The sequence below is a fragment of the Dasypus novemcinctus genome, chromosome X (assembly GCF_030445035.2).
Source record: "Dasypus novemcinctus isolate mDasNov1 chromosome X, mDasNov1.1.hap2, whole genome shotgun sequence".
NCBI lineage: Eukaryota > Metazoa > Chordata > Mammalia > Cingulata > Dasypodidae > Dasypus > Dasypus novemcinctus.
This window is the reverse complement of record NC_080704.1, coordinates 91,707,297-91,726,358: the sequence shown is the minus strand read 5'-3', so window position 1 is coordinate 91,726,358 and position 19,062 is coordinate 91,707,297. Positions and strand designations below refer to the sequence as shown.

The following is a 19,062-nucleotide window of genomic DNA, read 5'->3' as shown; positions in this document are numbered from 1 at the left end:
TTTGTGGCCTAGCATATGATCTGTCTTGGAGAATGATCCATGTGCATCTGAGAAAAATGTATATCCTGCTCTGTTTGGGTGTAATGATCTGTATATGTCTATTAGAACCAGCTCCTCTAATATACTGTTCAAATATTTTGTTTCTTTAGTAATTTTCTTTTGAGATGTTCTGTCCAGAGTTGACAGTGGTGTATTAAAATCGCCCACTATAATTGTAGATGTATCTATTCTTTCACTTAGTTTTTCCAGCATTTGCCTCAGGTTTTTAGAGGCACCCTTGTTAGGAGCATAAATATTTATGATTGTTCGATCTTCTTGACAGATTTTCCCTTTCTCTAATATCTAGTATCCTTCTTTGTCTCTCACAATTGTTTTGCATTTAAAGTCTATTTTGTCTGATATTAATATAGCTACTCCTGTCTTTTTTTGGTTATTGTTTTCTTGTATGATTATTTTCCAACCATTCATTTTCAGCCTCCATGAGTCTCTGGGTCTAAGATGTGTCTCTTGTAGACAGCATATAGATGGGTCACAGTTGCTTACCCAATGTCCCAGTCTGAATCTTTTGATAGGTGAGTTTAATCCATTGACATTCAGTGTTATTACTTCCAAGGAATTATTTGTGTTAGCCATATTTTGAGTCGACTTGTGTTTGTCATATTTTGTTTATTTTATTTTCCCTTCTCTTTATGTCTTTTTTGTTGCTCTTACACTCTCCTCCAATTCTGCCTGTCCTGTTTTTTCCTTTCTTCCTGCAGAACTGCCTTTAGAATTTCTCGAAGGGGAGGTTTCTTGTTGGCATACTCTTTCAGTTTCTGTTTATCTGTGAATATTTTGAACTCTCATTCAATTTAGAATGCTAGTTTAGCTGGACAGAGTATTCTTGGTTGGAAATTTTTTTCTTTGAGTACCTTGACTATATCATACCACAGCCTTCTTGCCTCCATGGTTTCAGATGAGAAATCAGCACTTAATCTTATGGAGTTTCCCTTGTATGTGATGGTTTTCTTTTCTCTTGCTGCTTTTATAATTTTCTTTTTGTCTTGAAAGTTGGATAATTTGACAAGTATATGTCTTGGGGTGGGCCTGTTGGGGTTTATGACAATTGGGGTCCACTGTACTTCTTGGATATGTTCATCTGTCTCTTTCTGTAGATTTGGGAAGTTTTCAGCCTCTATTTCCTGCAACACTCCTTCTGACCCCTTTCCCTTCTCTTCTCCTTCTGGGATGCCTATAATACTTATGTTTGAACTTTTTGCATTGTCATTCAGTTCCCTAAGTCCTAGCTGGATTTTTTCAATCTTTTTATCAACCAATTCTATTATCTGTTTGATTTCTGATGTACTGCCATCCACATCACTAATTCTCTGCTCTGCCTCTTCTAGTCTGCTGATATTTGCTGCAAGTGTATTTTTGATTTCTTGAACTGTGGTGTTCCTTCCCATCATATCTGTTATTGTTTTGTGTATGTCTGCCATTTCCCCTCCAAGTGTTGTCTTCATGTTTTTAACCTCATCCTTTACTTCATTAAATTTGTCAGGGATAAACGTTCTGAAATCTTTAATTACTTGTGCGAAGTTCTGCTCCCTTTCCTGGTTTTTAGTTTGTTCATTGTGTTCAGGCATGTTTTCCTGATTAGTGGTTTGTTTTGTAGATTTTTTTTGCTGTCTGGTCATCATTTTATCTTGACTGGTTTAATCAGTTGCTTAGCTTCTTTGTCTAGTCTTGAGGATTAATTAGCTGTTATTTTTGCATAAGTGTTATATCTTCTCTTTTTCATTTTGTTCTTCTTATTCTAATTTCTTATTGCTGGTTGAGTTCACTTTAAAGGAAAGTATTAGGGCCAGGAAAAGGAAATTGTGTAAACAAGGAAAAATTGTAAAGTAGTATTGGTGATAAATGTGAACAGAGCAACAATATGATATCTGGAAGGATGGATATTAGATTCATGTAAGTTGTGTAGAGTTATAGCTGTAGGTAGAGTACCTATAATGAGGTAGTCAACTAAATATGGGAGGAATATGGTATGAATTAAAAAGCTATTGTTTTCATGAGAGAGGTAAAGAGAAAAGAAAGGCAATAGTTTCAAGAGTGAATAAAAGACAGAAAACAAAACAAAGATATTAAAAATTAAGAGTTAGGCACTTTGGGGATCAAAGAAAAGGAGGTGGGATATAGGAGAGACAGTAGATAATGGGGGATATCAAGATGTAGGGGAAAGGGGATTGTGTAGGTAGCCAAAATCAATTCTCACAGAAATGAGGCAGTGGAGGATGAGGAAACCCAGCAAATATGAGAAATATGAGGTGTTCCCTGCAGTGCGTATTTTATAATTAAGATAAAATAAAATAAGAAGAAAATGAGAGACAAGAGAGAGAAGAAAAAAGAGAAGAAACGAAGAAAGAAAAAGGGAGTGGATAAAAGGAGGGGAACAAGTAGGGAAAAGAAAAAAAAAGATATAGAACAATCACAACAACAAGAGCAACAACAAAAAAAACCTAAATAACTGAAAAAAACAGAAAAAAAAACAAAAAAGACATTGGGGGATACGCTGGGAGAAAAGACTAGGAGATAATGCAATGTTAGCAATCAGGACATTAAAGAAATAAAAAACAAGATAAAATAAAAATAAAAACAAAACAAAACCAAACAAAAAAGAATAAACACAAACATTGAGGGCTAGGACATTCAAAGACCTCAGATGGACCTCAGGGCATGATCGATTCAGGGATGGAAAGTCTGAGATCAAGAGGTGTGAGTCTCTGGGGTGTGGGCCACCAGAGTTTAGGGGACTCAGACCTGGCAATCTCAAATCTGGTTAACAGGGAGCCTGGGAGCACCACAGGGCAATACAGCCTTCAGGGATCCCCACAGCTGGGTTCCAGCCCTATGGATGAGGTCACATCCACAAACTCTATCTTATGTGTCTTAACCCCGCAATTCACTCACTCACTGGGGTCTCTTCTTTGGTTGTATCATCAATTCGGGTTCAGGACATCTCTCACCCTGTAAGCCCCCAGAATGGCCACCTGGGGGCGCCTCTACACTGCAGCCAATTTAATGATGCAGATCAGTAGCCAGGCCTAGGGGTGGGGCTCCAGCCGGAAGCACCGATAACAGAGTACAAAACCAAAATTCCCACGCTTCGCAAAATATTCCCCTAATCTGCTTCCAGACGTCTCCCACCCTGCCAGAACCTGTAACAGCCCCCTGGTGCCATCTCTTTATTGCTAGCAATTTAAGTCCGCTGCAGATCAGCATCTGGGCTTGGGGGGGTGGGGCTCTAGGAGGAAGTGCTATTATTTGTGTCCGCAATCAAAAATTCCCCGCTTCACAATAAAACTCCTGTTTGTCTCCCCAAATCGGTCTGCAAAGGCCTCCTGTCCTTTTAACCCCCCAATAGCCCACTCAGGGCTTATGAATTCCCCAGTACCACAGAGCTTCCAGAAATCGCCACCGCAGCGCCGGTGCCGTGGCTCCAGCCACCCCAGGAGGGAGCATCCTGAGTGCAGCTCCCACCTCCGTGTAATATAGACTCAATTATATATTATCGATGAATTTTCTCTGTTACCTTCCCACCAAATCAATGTCCAGACACCTCCTGCCTTTGAAAACTCCCAAAACAGCCTGGTCCTGAACAACCTCCAACGCTGCCCAGCTGCTTCTTTGCAGGAGAGATTATCAGGCCTGTTTAGTTTAAATTGAAGTGATTAACCTAAGAATGAAAATGAAAACCTGAGAAAGACTGCACAATATCATTAAGCTAAATATTATGTAATCTGTAAAAAGTGAGGTTTGTTGGCTTCTATTAAAAAGGTTATGCTTTGTCTTCTGTGCCAAATGTCCCTGAAAATCCTGCTTACTTAGTCCTCCTGACTCAACTATCTGGGAATCTCAGAGGTGTATAGGGAAAAAGGCACTCAGAGCCAGGTATCCTTAAAAACTGGATTCATAGAGAGATTTCAATGGTTCCATAATCTTCCTGAATGAGATCCTAAATTTTGTGTATGTGTGTATTTGCATTTTTATGGATAAATTCCATGAATGTTATAAAAGTCCTTTAGGGTTAAATGATCTCCACTCCCCTCCCCATCCCCACCACCAAATTTCAAAAGAAAATTTGCTCTAAACATACTGTAAATTACCAATTAGGGACTAGTTGTTATTTAGTATTCAAACTCTAAAGACTCTAAACTCCATCATATGGTAGCAGGATTTCATGTTTTAAGAAAACTTCATGTTTGGCTATATGCATTTATGGCACTTTGGTAATTTTATGAAGAGTTAAAAATCCATTTTCAAATTGTAGGTATATATTTTATGGAAAGTTCTCTGTATCTTATGTAAGGTTTTTCATTTCATAATGTGCTATTTGGATAACCAGAAAATGTACTACTTCTGAATTACTAGAGAAAAGTTGTCATGCATTACTTTGATATCTCATGCAATCTTTACAAAGAATGAATCTGAATTTTGCTTCCCCTGCCAATTTGTCCTACTTGGCCTAGGAGGATGCTCAATTTTGTTTGTTGCACTTATCCATTTGGAAACTAATATAGACCAAAAAGAGGAATTTTGTTTACCGCTATTGGAATGACAATGGCTCCTGAAAACTATTCCACACAGAAAAAGGAGAAACAGAATACAAGAGATAATGAGGAAGAGGGAAGGAGTTCTAAAAGATACCATACTATAACAAAATTTACAAGGAGATAGCCTAACATTACCAACCAAGATAAATTCTCAACCTATCCTGGAGGAACGGGACACCCCTCTGAAAAGCTAAACGGGTTCAATCAATCCTAGTATTGTGGGCTATGGGTAGGAGGCTCTTTGTCTCTTTGGAGATAACCTTAACCTAACTGTCTGTCCTGACTTGTGGGTGTGGAATAGTGAGAGGCTGCAGCCTTGCCTTTGGTACCCATGGCAATGACTCCAGTCCCAGGAAACAGTTCATCAATGGAAACTCTCTAAACTTTAAATATTCAGGAAAAATGCAAACCAAATGTACTAAAAGCTTATCTAGAATGTATGAAATCCATACTAAAAGCTTACCTAGGATGTGAAAGATATATATGCTAATTCAAACCTATTGAACACTGTAACAAAGAATGATTTAGCCCTTTCTCATATAAAAAGAACTAAAAATTCTTGTTCGGTGCTCGGGTTTGCAACAGAAATCTCCCAAGTCTGGCCGGCTGTCAATAAACCATTTTTCCTCCTCAAAATCATTCCTGAGTCCTGGCCTTTCTATATGCAAATAACTGAACCTCTCTCAACTTCTACAACACTAGCAATGAGAAGGGTGATAGATGTCAAAACCCTATCATCAGCACACCCCAGTAGTAAATCAGTCTGCTTCCAGTATAAAGAGAGTTTTCACTCCCAGCCAATTGACTCTACTAGAAGTGTTTAATAAGTCCTAGCTAGAGCTTACCTTGCTGTATGAGCAATTCCAACTACAAACCACTGTTAAGACTTTCATTCTATATCTCAACCAAGGCATTTTCTATTGTTTTAATGTAATTGTTTGGTGATTTAGGAAGAAGCAGTTGACTAGAATGACTTTTGTCTCCTTAAAGCACTCACATTTTATGTCTGTTGAGGTTGTCTAGTATTGTATATTTATACTCTCAGTGAGTTGTTCTGCACACCTCTTTTCCCCCAACAGTTAATTATCACAGCCATTCATTTATTTCCTACTTAATTTTCAGTGTACTACAATTAAGTTCCTATGAATCTACCAACTATGTGTTGTAACTCATTCATTCAAATGGGTTAATTTATGAATCAAAAAACAATGACAAAAAAGCAACACTGTATAATCATATGTGGATTAATAATGACACCCTACAAAATGTTTGTGAGATGCAATTTTCATTTACCAAGCATTTTTTGGATGGTAAAATATAAACCAGGCTTAAAATACCCCTTGGAGGAGGGGCCAAGATGGTGGCTGAGTGAACTTGCCTTGCGGTCACTCGTGGGAAAAGGAGGCTGGGCACTGCTGGAGATTCTCTGAGGCCGGGCTTTTTCAGGATTTTTGCAGGGCAGGAAGTGTCTGGACATAGATTTGGTGGAAAGGAAAGAGACCCCGAATAGCCAAAGACATACTGAAAAAGAAAAACAAAATTGGAGGAATCACACTACCTGACTTCAAAACATACTACAAAGCTATGGTGGTGAAAACAGCATGGTATTGGCATAAGGACAGACACACAGACCAATGGAATCGAATTGAAAGCGCTGATATAGAACCTCACATATATAGCCACATAATATTCGATAAAGCCACCAAACCCTCTCAACTGTGAGAGAATGGCCTATTCAACAAATGGTGTCTGGAGAACTGGATAGCCTTTTATAGAAGAATGAAAGAGGATTACCATCTCACACCTTATACAAAGATCAACTCAAGATGGATCAAAGACCTAAATATAAGAGCCAAGACCATAAAGACCTTAGAAAGCAGTGTAGGGAAACATCTACAGGACCTTGTAATAGGAAATGGATTCATGAATATCACACCAACAGCACGAGCAGCAAAAGAACTAATAGATAAATGGGACTTCCTCAAAATTAAAGCCTTCTGCACCTCAAAGGAGTTTGTCAAGAAAGTAAAAAGGGAGCCCACACAGTGGGAGAAAATATTTGGCAACCATATATCTGATAAGAAACTTATTACTTGCATATATAAAGAACTCCTATATTGCGGCGGCTTGCTCGGTCGGTAGAGGTGCGGTCTGGCTGTGGACGAGGGGTCGGTCTCGCTTGGGACGAGGGGTCGGTCCCACTTGGGACGAGGGGTCAGTCTGGCAGCAGACGAGGGATCGGTTTCACAAGGGGTTGCGCAGTTTGGCTGACGGGGTCGCCCGGCGAAGCTGGCGACGAAGGGGTCGCCCGGAGAAGCAGGCGACAAACTGGGGACAAGGGAGGCCAGGCCCTTGTCGGGGGCTCTCAGGACTGGAGGGCGCACGGCAGAAGAACTACCGCGGAGACAAGGTAAACACGCAAGTCCACTTTATTGAGGGAGAGGCAACAGTTTTATAGGGGCTGGGGAAGGCTGATTGGTCGAAGTCACGCCCTGTTCTGATTGGTTGCCGGCGAAAGGTCAGTGGGCAGTACTGGACGGGGGAGGGGTGGTGGTTAGGTATTGGCTGTCGCTGTTGCTGGGGGAAGGGGCAGGGTTTAGGGATTGGTGGCTGCTGTTGCTGGGGTAGAGGGCAGACTTGAGTTTCCCGCCCACGCCTGGCTGTTGCTGCTGTCGGGGGAGGGGAAAAGGGCAGACTGGATTTTTCCGCCCACGCCTGGCTGTTGCTGCTGTCGGGGGAAGGGAAAAGGGCAGACTGGATTTTTCCGCCCACGCCTGCGCAGGGAGAAAGAAGAAGAAGGGTGCCACCCCACAGGCATCGTGTGGCGCCATCCGGGAGGAGGGGCGGCCGCGGAAGCATGGCTGCCGAGAAGGGGAGACCCGAGGGCACTCTACGCCCATGCCGAGCTCCCTTCAGGGGTGGCGGTGAGTCCGACCAGCCACCCTATTATGGGGGCAGCGGCTTGGCCTGCCGTGGCCGCTCCCCCGCCAGGCCAGCAAACCACACTTCAGCCCGAGGGGTGACCGCACTATATCTTGAAAATAAAAAGATAAACAACCCATTTAAAAAATGGGAAAAAGATTTAAACAGACACTCCTTCAAAGAAGAAATACAAATGGCTAAAAAGCACATGAAAAAATGCTCCAAATGTCTAGCTATCAGGGAAATGCAAATCAAAACTACAATGAGATACCATCTTACACCCATAAGATTGGCAGCTATGAAAAAAACAGAAAAATACAAATGCTGGAGAGGATGTGAAGAAAGGGGAACACTCATCCACTGCTGGTGGGAATGCAGAAGGATCCAACCATTCTGGAGGACAGTATGGCGGTTTCTGAAAAAACTAGCCATAGATTTGCCATATGACCCAGCAATACCACTGCTGGGTATATACCCAGCAGAACTGAAAACAAGGACACAAACCGATATATACATATCAATGTTCATAGCAGCATTGTTCACTATTGCCAAAAGTTGGAATCAACCCAAATGCCCATCAACAGATGTGTGGATCAATAAAATGTGGTATATACACACAATGGAATACTACTCGGCTATAAGAACAAGTACACTACAAACACATGTGATAACATGGATGAATCTTGAGAACCTTATGTTGAGTGAAGCAACCCAGGCATTGAAGGACAAATACTACATGACCTCAATGATATAAAATAAGCAAGCTGCCTCAGAGAGCAAGAGACTGGACGATAGGCTTACAGGAAATCGGGGGGTGGAGGAAGGAAGTGAGCCGACGTCTGCAGGGGTGGAATTTATGACAAGCTGGTGGTAAGTATGAACACAAAGAAGAGATAAAATGGGGGCAAGGGGTTGCCTTTGGGAGGGGCTTTGCGGGTTTGAGGGTGGCCGGGGATGGGCAGATGGGTAATATTGCCCAAAAGTGGGGGGAGGGAAGGGTAGCACATGAACATAGGAGAGTGTCAGGTGTTGGTGGAGAGTAAAATGCTGAGAAAATCATATCAAAATATAATTAAGAGGGTTACCTGTTTAGAATCCTCGGAGGGGATGGTCCAATGCGGGACGGGCTCCTGGGGAATGTCTGAATGCTCATTTTGCCAGAGTGGGTGGCACCATTGGGTAGAGATCCAAGGAGTGAGAGTGGGGGTGGACCCACATCCTGGGGAGGACTAATGCCATCAAATAGAGGGAACTGTATCTCTCGAGAGAAAGGGTGGCTCCCAGGGCATTGGGGGAGTTGAGCAAGTTAGGCCCTGAACACTATTCCAACTATCTCTGGACGTGGCTCCTCGGGAAACGGAGGTTGGCTATCACCGTGGGCACCAAGGTGGATGGGAAAATGGATGTTAAATGTGTGGAACCAAGGTAAATGGAGGGTAAGAGAGGAGTTTCGCGAGAGTACACAAGGATGGATATAAAACATGTAATATTACACCATAATATATAGGAGACAACAGACTGATAATGTAAACCATAATGTAAATCATAGGATACTAAAAAATTAGAAAACTGTGTATCCTAAAGTAGGCACCACAATGGAAGCACAGATGTCACCTTGTTTGAAAGCTATTGTCTCAGATTCTGTACATCAATTTAAGTAAATATGATGTGAATAGGGTGTAAGAGTATCGCTGTGGAAGGGAAAAGGTTTTGTGATGGATGTGTGGGAGTGCTGTATATTATATATATGAATTGCTGTGGTCTAGGGCTCTTGTTAAGAGAAGTTCAACAATTAGGGGGGAAAAAAAAGAAAAAGATAGGATGTAGAATTTTTTCCAAGTCAACACGTATTCTATATCTAACCTTTAAACCCATCGCTATATGCCAGTTTGCTAGTAAGGGACCCTGACATTATATTGGGCTTCAATTCTCAGGAAGTTATGGATACAGAATGGTTCAACAATGGCAATGGAGGAATACTGGTATAGGATGCTATTGACAGGCGATATATGGCTGACAGGGAGTTATACAGGACATATGTCCAGGGTGCATGGTAATGTTTGGATATACTCATAGTGGCAACAATTAAAAACTACAGCCGGGGGGGTACTGGGTTACTGTCTGGTGCTGCTCTGTGGTGGTCCCTTGGGGAGCAGCGACAGTCTCCCAGGTGCAGCAGCAAGGACCGGGAAGGAATGAGGGTCCAACAGTGAGCCCCTGACGCTAATGACTATGCTTGTGAGCTGATATGCCTGAAATAAGAACAAGGCCTAGAGCATCATTGTGCCTGGGAATTTCCTACTGACAGCCTTCATGTTACTCAAATGTGGCCAGTCTCGAGGCCAAACTCAGCATGTAAATGCAATGCCTTCCCCCCAGGGTGGGACATGACACCCGGGGATGAGCCTCCCTGGCACCGAGGGATCACTATCAACTACCAACTGATGATGCAACTGGAAAATGACCTGGAAAGGAAGGTTCAATGCGGATCAGCAGAATATCCCTGTCTACATAAAATAACATGACTTTAAAATGCTGTTTGACCTAATGTAAGGGAGAAATGGAAAGGAGAAGTGAGTTTATATGGCTATGAGTCTCTAAAAAAGAGTCTGGAGGCTGTCAGAAGGATTGCCCTTATGCACAACTGAGCAGAGTCTAAAAGACAGATAAAGTAGGTACAACCCCCAGGTATTGGTTCCTTTGAGGGCTAAAGAGATCCATGGGTGCTATGGTCATGGAGGATGGGGTTAACTGCCATATCAGATGGTCCTTCTTTGGAGCTGGTGTTTATGTGTGATGAATCTGGACTCAGATGGGATCTCTCTTCATAAGACTTTCATGCTACTGTGCTGGAGTTGTAGTTGGTGTTGGGCTTTAAGATATATTTAGGGGATCTGAATCTCTGGACTGACAAAGTGATAGCCAGGCCCTGAGCCTCAAAAGACTTCAGCACCTACAATCTGATTTATTGGACTCATCTCACTCAGCTAAAATGGAGTTGAAGAAGGACAACCACCACACCATGGACCCTAGATTGCCTCCAACTGAAAGCAGGAGGATTGCATCCAGTATCCATGTGGAATCTGAGCCTCCTCTTAACATAGAGGTGCAATGGACACAACCAATCCAATGTCCACAGAGAAAAGATGGCATTGGTGTGGGAAAAGTGGACATGGTGGCTAATGGTTATGGGGAATGGCAGGAAGAGACGAGATGTGGAGGCGTCTTTGGGACTTGGAGCTGCCCTGGATGGTGCTTCAGGGGCAATCACCGGACATTGTAAATCCTCACAGGGCCCACTGGATGGAATGGGGGAGAGTATGGGCCATGATGTGGACCATTGACCATGAGGTGCAGAGGTGCCCAAAGATGTACTTACCAAATGCAATGGATGTGTCATGATGATGGGAATGAGTTTTGCTGGGGGGGGGGGGGGGAGTGGTAGGGTGGGGGTGGTGGGGTTGAATGGGTCCTCATATATTTTTTTTAAATGTAATATTTTTACAGAATCAATAATAAAAAAAAAAAACTACCCCTTCATGCTTTGGCACCCATTTCTTACGTTTCTACATATTTATGTAACTTACTAAGGATATTATCTTGTAGATCTTCACAAGAAACTCAAAAAGGAAGCAGGTAAAAGATTAAGTTATCCCAAAGTCATTAAATGGAAATTTTAAAAAGTGCTCAATAAACTTTTGGTCAATGAAAATCTAATAGGCAGCAATACTGATACTATAACTCAACAACTCTGGGTCCTTGCACAATAGTAACTTATAAACTATTATTTTCTATTTTAGCATCTCATGTATGTTTATCTCACTTTGACTTCTTATCAAGGTTGTACAATAATTTTCATGAAAACAAACATGCTGGTACCATTGAATCCTTCACAAAGATTCTATTACGCCTTGAATAAGGGGAGTGCTCAGTTAATCCTTGCTGATTTCATTAATGACAGGCTATGGAGGAAAAACCAAATTGATGGCATTTTAAATCTGAGTAGTTAACACCAAAATAAAACAAAAATGCAACAAGTATATTTATGAATGGGAAATATTTGGATTTTTAATTTAAAGAATCAAAAATTTCTCCTGTCTTTAAGAAGTCAACCACCATTTTTAACCTTATACTGATACTCAGTACTAACACAGATGTTCCGAAGAAATGTCTGAGATAAGTAACTGCTGTTGCGGCTAAAAGTCTGTTTTATTACTTTCTCTTCTTCAGACCACAAGAGAAAGAAGGGAGGTAAACCTTCATTGTATATGAAACCTTTTGCACTTTGACATAAGTGCTTCCAACAAAACCCACCTTTTGATTGATACAAACTTAAACCATATTTCATTTCATAAAAACAAAATTTGCAGAACATGTGGTTTTTAAAATAGATGTATATGCATCAAGTGTTCTGCATGAAGATCTTTCTTTGAAAAGTGTCTGGGGAAAGTGCATTACCCAATGCCAGGAAGTACAAGAAAAGGGTGAAACAGACTGAGAACAAGCCTTTTATGGTGGCGGACTTGGCCCAGTGGTTAGGGCATCCATCTACAACATGGGAGGTCCACGGTTCAAACCCTGGGCCTCCTTGACCTGTGTGGAGTTGGCCCATGGGCAGTGCTGATGCGCAAGGAGTGCCCTGCCACTCAGGGGTGTCCCCCGCATAGGGGAGCCCCACGTGCAAGGAGTACACCCCATAAGGAGAGCTGCCCAGTGCAAAAGAAAGTGCAGCCTGCCTAAAAATGGTGCCACCTACACAGAGAGCTGACGCAAGATGAGCAACCAAAAGAAACACAGATTCTCATGCCGCTGACAGCAACAGAAGCAGACAAAGACAACGCAGCAAATAGACACAGAGAACAGACAACGGGGTTGGGGGGAAGGGGAGAGAAATAAATAAATAAATAACCTTAAAAAAATTCTTTTATAAGGTGGATAGTCCAGTTAGAAGCATAAGTGATATTTAATATGCATGCTCAGGTGATTACAACTGAAAATGGGAGGATTGCATCCAGCATCCAGGTGGAATCTGACCCTCCTCTTGACATAGAGGTGCAATGGACACAACCAATCCAATGTCCACATAGAAGAGGTGGCATTGGATTGGGAAAAGTGGACATAATGGACAAAGGGTATGGGGAAAGGCAGGAAGAGATGAGAGGTGGAGGCGTCTTCGGGACATGGAGCTGCCCTGGATGGTGCTTCAGAGGTAATCACCGGACATTGTAAATCCTCACAGGGCCCACTTGATGGAATAGAGGAGAGTATGGGCCATGATGTGAACCAATGTATATGAGGTGCAGAGGTGCCCAAAGATGTACTTACCAAATCCAATGGATGTGTCATGATGATGGGAACGAGTGTTGTTGGGGGGGGGGAGAGGGGGGGGTGGGGGGGTGGGGTTGAATGGGACCTCACATATATATTTTTAATGTAATATTATTACAAAGTCAATAAAAAATTAAAAAATTAAAAAAAAATTTAAAAATAAAAAAAAAAAATATGCATGCTCAGGGATTCCTGTTGAGTGCCCTGGATCAAGATGCTTTTTCAGTGAATAAAATTGTAACTTTAGAAATTGCCAGGAACTCTTGTGCTCCACCATCTGTATTCTCAGCTAGAAATGGTGGAAGGAGTTTTAAATAAGCACACATTGCAAACTTTGTTTTATTATGCTTTCTTAAAACTTTCTGGTTTCAAAAAAGCCATTTAGAAACACTGCTAGTTCAATGATGCATTGACAGCACTTACTGGCCATTATGATAATGTTAATATTCTGTCTTTCTTTGATAAAATAATATATTTATTAAAGCTGTAAATAAAAAGCGAGGGGAATGTAGAAATTATCTTAGCTGGATTGACATGAATATCTTTCTTGCAGATTTGGCAATCAATAGTAATACTACTATATCTAAAATAAATATTGTGAACTCTGAAAGCAGTCTGTAGAGTCAATCAATAAAGAATATTATCACTTCAAGGAAACCATCCCTTTGAGTCCAAAAAGAGACCGGGCTGCAAATTTTGACCTAAGAATATAGTAACATCTTCCCAGATCTCATTATATCTTATGCCTATTTACAGCCGTTGGAGGCTCTAAATGATGAAAAGCATTGTAAATTCATGCTCCCCCCCAAAAAAAAAATCTAGTCATAGCCCTTTGGATATTAGGTTGAATTAGTAGATTTACTACTAACCCAAGCATTCTGCGCTAAATTCTCTATGAAACATTTGCACTGTGTGTAATAATTTAAGCTTTTGAAAGGCTGATAAGCAGTCTTTGTGCTTTAGGCCTAGCCTACATGTGTTTAGCTGTGAAGTATAGTTCTTCAGATTTGGATTTCCTCTATGTTTGCAATATCAGGTCCTTGTGTCTTCCCCTACTCCTCACTCCATGGTAAGGGCAATTTTTAGCAATAACATTAAATTAGTCTTTTCTAGAGCAAGCAAATTTTGATTCAAATTTTTGCACAAATATATACATATTTAAGAGAGTTACTTATACTATTGAGCAAAGCTGTAGGCAATAATAAATCATTTGATAGCAATATTTTATATCAATTGTTGCTAAATCACAGACTCAACTGCAAATTCATATCCCAACTGCTATTATATGATTTGGGGATACTCTTTAGAGTACCCGATCGTTTTCAAATTAGTGACTCTGAAATTAAAACCTAAGTGAGAGTAGTTTCATCTGTGATGTGACAAAATATGTTTAACAATAGAATTTTGTGGGGCCATAAGAATGGCAATCATGTGAACAAGCATTAGACATAACACATAAAATAATTTGGAAGTTATATGTTACATTTAAAACTAGATGATACTAATTCTACTAAAGTAACCAGGCCTATGACTTATCTGACAAAGGAATCTTGCACTTACATTAATATCAATAACTATTTTGGAGCCCCTCTACTATGTGCCGGGCCTTTACATACATGAGCATTGATCTTCACAAAACTGAATGAAGTAGATATTCTTATCTCCATTTTACAGCTAAGAAAATGAAGATCAGAGAAAATAAGTGACTTGTCCAAAGCTTGAAGTAAATCTAAAATTTAAACCCTTATCTGTCTTCAAAGATCTTGAATTTTTGGGTATCACATTATCCCAATAAATGAAACACTGTATTAGACCTTTCAACAAAGTCAGTGATGTATTACATCAGCTAATATAGGTACTTTCCCAAAATCTCTCATGTATATATTCAATAAAAGAATTGAACCTACCTCAAAGATCACAAATTCTTTGAGTTTTAAGGGATCCGTGAGATTCTAGACTAAAATCTAAGCCAATACTGAAATCACCCCTATTCCATGACTGAAAGATGGTGTGTCACACTCAGTTTCCCCAGGGAATCAATTGAGGGGATAGAGACAGCATCAAGACTGGCATTATAAAAACATTGTTTTATTTAACTTACAATAATTAAAGCTCCTTTCACAAGTGCTATGGCATTAACAGGATTTCAGAAAATCAACAGATTTATTCAAAGTAGTCATGATTTTTTTTCCCAACAAATAACATCCACATAAACTTGGATTTGTATGGAGTTATTTATTTTTTGAGGAGGTACCAGGGATTGAACCCAGGACCTCCTACATGGGAAGCAGGCATTTATCCACTGAAGTACACCCGTTTCCCTGGAGCTATGTGTGCTTGCATCAAATCCATTCTATTAGAAAACATACATCTTATATTGAACAAATAACTATATAACACACAAAGTGTAATTTTAAATAATATAATGAAATGCAAAATTGTTATGAGGAGTGATAGTAAACACCAGCTGGTAATTTTTATTAGCTGAAGGAAATATGAAAAATAAATAAAAATGTAAAACATAAAATAAAAATTCACTAATCTTACCATATAGAAATATTGTTAACATTTTATTTCAGATACTTCTTATTAGTTGTGTGTGTGCATATAAAATGTATGGGAGTGAACTCAGATCACTGAATATATGATTTGAATCTGATTTTTCACTTCATATTATGAAAATATCCTGTCATAAAAGATTTTTAAAATGATATATAATGACTACATGATATTCTATCCAATGATTATACCATAATTTATTTTTAAATATGTTTTATTTTTTTATTTTTAAAGGAGCTTTAGATTACATAAATGTTCATTAAAAATATTAGGGATTCGTCTCTTGGTGTCTAAGCCATCGCATGGGTTCAGAGACTGGACAAGAGTAGAGTGATTGAGGCCTGGGCTGCAGGTGACAGATCTTTAGCCACAGAATACACGTGGGGCTGCTGGAAAAGGGGGCCAGGGCAGTCGCCCCTGAATGATTGTAGTTGCGCAAGACCTGGCTTCAGGAAACGCCCAGGGAGCCGCAGTTCCAGCTCCAGTTGACTTCTCTAGGTCCCGGCAGGTTCTCCTTTCAACCCCTGCTCCAGGAGCCAGCAGCCCCTCCACAGTAGCGAGTCCCTCCCTCCTGTTCTCCTCCCGCTCCTGGAAGGCCAAGTCGGAGGCAGCGCCCCTCAAGCTGCCCACCCCTACTCGGAGACTCCTAAACTTCCAGGCAGCAGGTCTTCAGAGAGGATGCTGGGGGTGCACCCCTGGGCCTGAGGTGCTGCTGCCCGGGGGTGGGGGACGTTAAAGAAACATAGAAGCAGCTATAGCAAAATAGAAGAAATTGTAGGAACTGTGGCTTCACCCTACCTGTGTCAAACATCTCTCAGGAGAACTTATCTCTCTGGAATTTTGATTCGGAAGCACTGCTCCTGAAAAGAAAAGCCTTGTACCTGGAAGGGATAGTGTAGCAGGTGAAGCATTTGAAAATTCCAGTAGAACAACTGATGCTCGAAATTTGTCAGAGCATGCTTAAAAAAGAACACATTTTGTCAATATATTAGGCTTCATTTTTTAAGAAGCTTTAGGACACAGAGGTGTTCAAATATGGCAGGGGAGGAAGAGGGACACTGGTGTGGGGTGTCATTCGTGGCGGATGCACGGACGGGAGGAAGTTCTCCAGGGCATGCATATAGGGTATGTAGATATTTTCCGATAGTGGATAGAGTGACACACAACAACTGAAGGAGTGCTAAGTTCCTATTCTGGGGAGCTCTGTTTTATTCCTTAATGGAACAATAACCCACTGGATGAACTGGGGAAGAGTGTGAACTACAATGTAAACTATGATACATGTGGGGTGGCCATGCTCCAGACTTTATTCACCAAATGCAATGAATGTTCCTTACTGAAGAAAGGGGATGTTGATGTGGGAGGGGAGTGTGGGAGGTATGGGGGTGGTGGGCGGTGGGGGAATGGGAAATGGTTTATATGGGAACTTCTTATATTTTTTAAAGTAACATTTTATGTGGTCTACCTTTAAAAAAAGACAATAAAATAAATAAATAAAAAAGAGTGGACTTACTGGTATTCTACTGTGGAACTATTGTGATTCTAGCAATGTAAGAAATTGTACCACTGGTGTGGAGAAAGTGACAACTGGAGTTGCTGAGGGCAGGGAGAAGGAAGAAGAGTTGTGATATGGGGGCATTTTCGGGACTTGGACTTGTCCTGAATGATACTGCAGCGACAGATGCAGGACATGTTCTATCCTGCCTTAACCCACTCAATGAAATGTGGGAGAGTGTTAACTACAAAATAAACTATAATCCATGCAGGGTAGCAGTGCTCCGAAATGTATTAATCAAAATGCAATGAATATGCCACGATAATGTAAGAGGTTGTTGATGTGGGAGAAATAGGGGAGTGGAGAGGAGGGAATATGGGAACCTCATATTTTTTTAATATGGCATTTTGTGTGATCTATGTATCTTTTTAAAAAAGTCAATACAAATAAATTAAATAAAAACAGAATAGTATACAAGGTATATTTCAGCTATGGAGTTATCCTTTTAATGAAGAAAGCACCGTGGAGAAAAAGAATTTCAAAAAATCTTCAAAGGAAACTGGTTTTATTGTAACCAATAATCCCCATAAGGCTCTTCACTCTGAACTATTCACTAACAAGCACTAGGTGATAAGCAAGTGGGTTCATACTCTCGACTGCAGCAACAGATGCCATCAGGGCTTGGCTGGCCCTATTCTGATGGAGACATCTTTAAAGACAGCAATGAGCCTCCTGTAATAGTAAACAGCAATGGTAAAACCTTTTCTGTTCTAAATTGGAATCTGAAATATGGAAACAGCAGTGTAGAAGAAAATTTAACAGATAAAAAAATTGATTTATCACAAAATGAAAGAAACAAATGATACTTTACTCAGCTATCTTAAAAAGATGGAACTGAACCTAAAGCCAGAAACCATAGAAAACTTTGAAGAATCTTTCACCAAAAACCAAGTGAAACATACACATATCCTGATTTTCTCTTTCCATATTTCAATATTTTGGACTTGCATAGATTAGCATTCTCAAAATTGGAAAATTGGAAAGTAACAGTGGAGCCCCCAGAAAGCTCTATTGAACACATAATTACTTATTTCCTGGAAAAGGAAAGAATAAAACATTTGACTATACAAAAAGAAAGCCCCAAATTACAACCTAACCTCTTTACTCCAACAGTTGCTGAACAACCTTCATCCTACAAAGCTATACCCAAATTGAGGCAGTCAAAACTTTCTGATTAGAGGCAGTCATAACTTTCTGATTCTTTGAGGTTTCAGACATCTTTTGTAGATAAAAGTTGAGAAAAAAGAATAATTCTGGGTCTTGCAAGATTGAACAAAATGTGTCTGAATGGAATTGGAGCAAAGTTGGAAAATATAAGTGGAATACTAGGTCACCATCTCTAAAAAGTTCATCCACCACCAAACAGTTGAATGCAATTTATGACAACTTTAAGAATCCCAAAAGCTCCAATTTAAATCCATTTCAAGAGCTCTCCAGCAAGCCTACTACTTCCCAAACAGTTCCATCACTGGTTAAAATGGTCTCAACAAGATGTCTGCCACCAAAGTCTCCAATACCAATTTCACCTGTGCTTTTGTCTTTTCAAGAAAATCATAGTGAAAAAATTATGCAGAGGACCAAAAAGAAACTTTATCAAAGAATACAGTATTTAACAGACCTTTCCATATTCAGAAGGTGAACTGTTTATTTCATTCATTTATAGTAAAGGATAAATGCCCACCCACTGACAAAAATAATCTTCTTCTTCCATACCTTTCATCATGAGCAAAACTCTGCCAAGAAGTCCAGCTAAAATATGGCTCATCATTACAAAATACAGCTATTGAATGTACACACACACACACACTCACACACACAGGAGAAAATCGCTTGATATGACATAGAGCGGAACATGTGAAAATCACTGTGGAGATGTCTCTTTACAAATTCCAGGACTTTTATGAGGACATATTTGACAATCTTTTGTATGTTCCATAGAAATGTTTCACTTAGTAAACTAAGGCATTACGTTTAAAAAATTGTTCTTTTTTTACTATTTTCCTTTGTAATTCCATCAATAGATGGTATAATAGAAAAAGTGTAGAAGGAACTCCCCTATACCCCACCACTTCCATTCCCATATTTTCCCTTGTTAACATCTTTCAT

General features: G+C 40.3%; 1 pseudogene; it reads left to right on the top strand.

The window, feature by feature from the left end:
• Window positions 1–546: 546 nt before the first annotated feature.
• LOC101424206 (protein FAM217A pseudogene) lies at window positions 547–18,681 on the top strand (annotated as a pseudogene).
• Window positions 18,682–19,062: the final 381 nt, after the last annotated feature.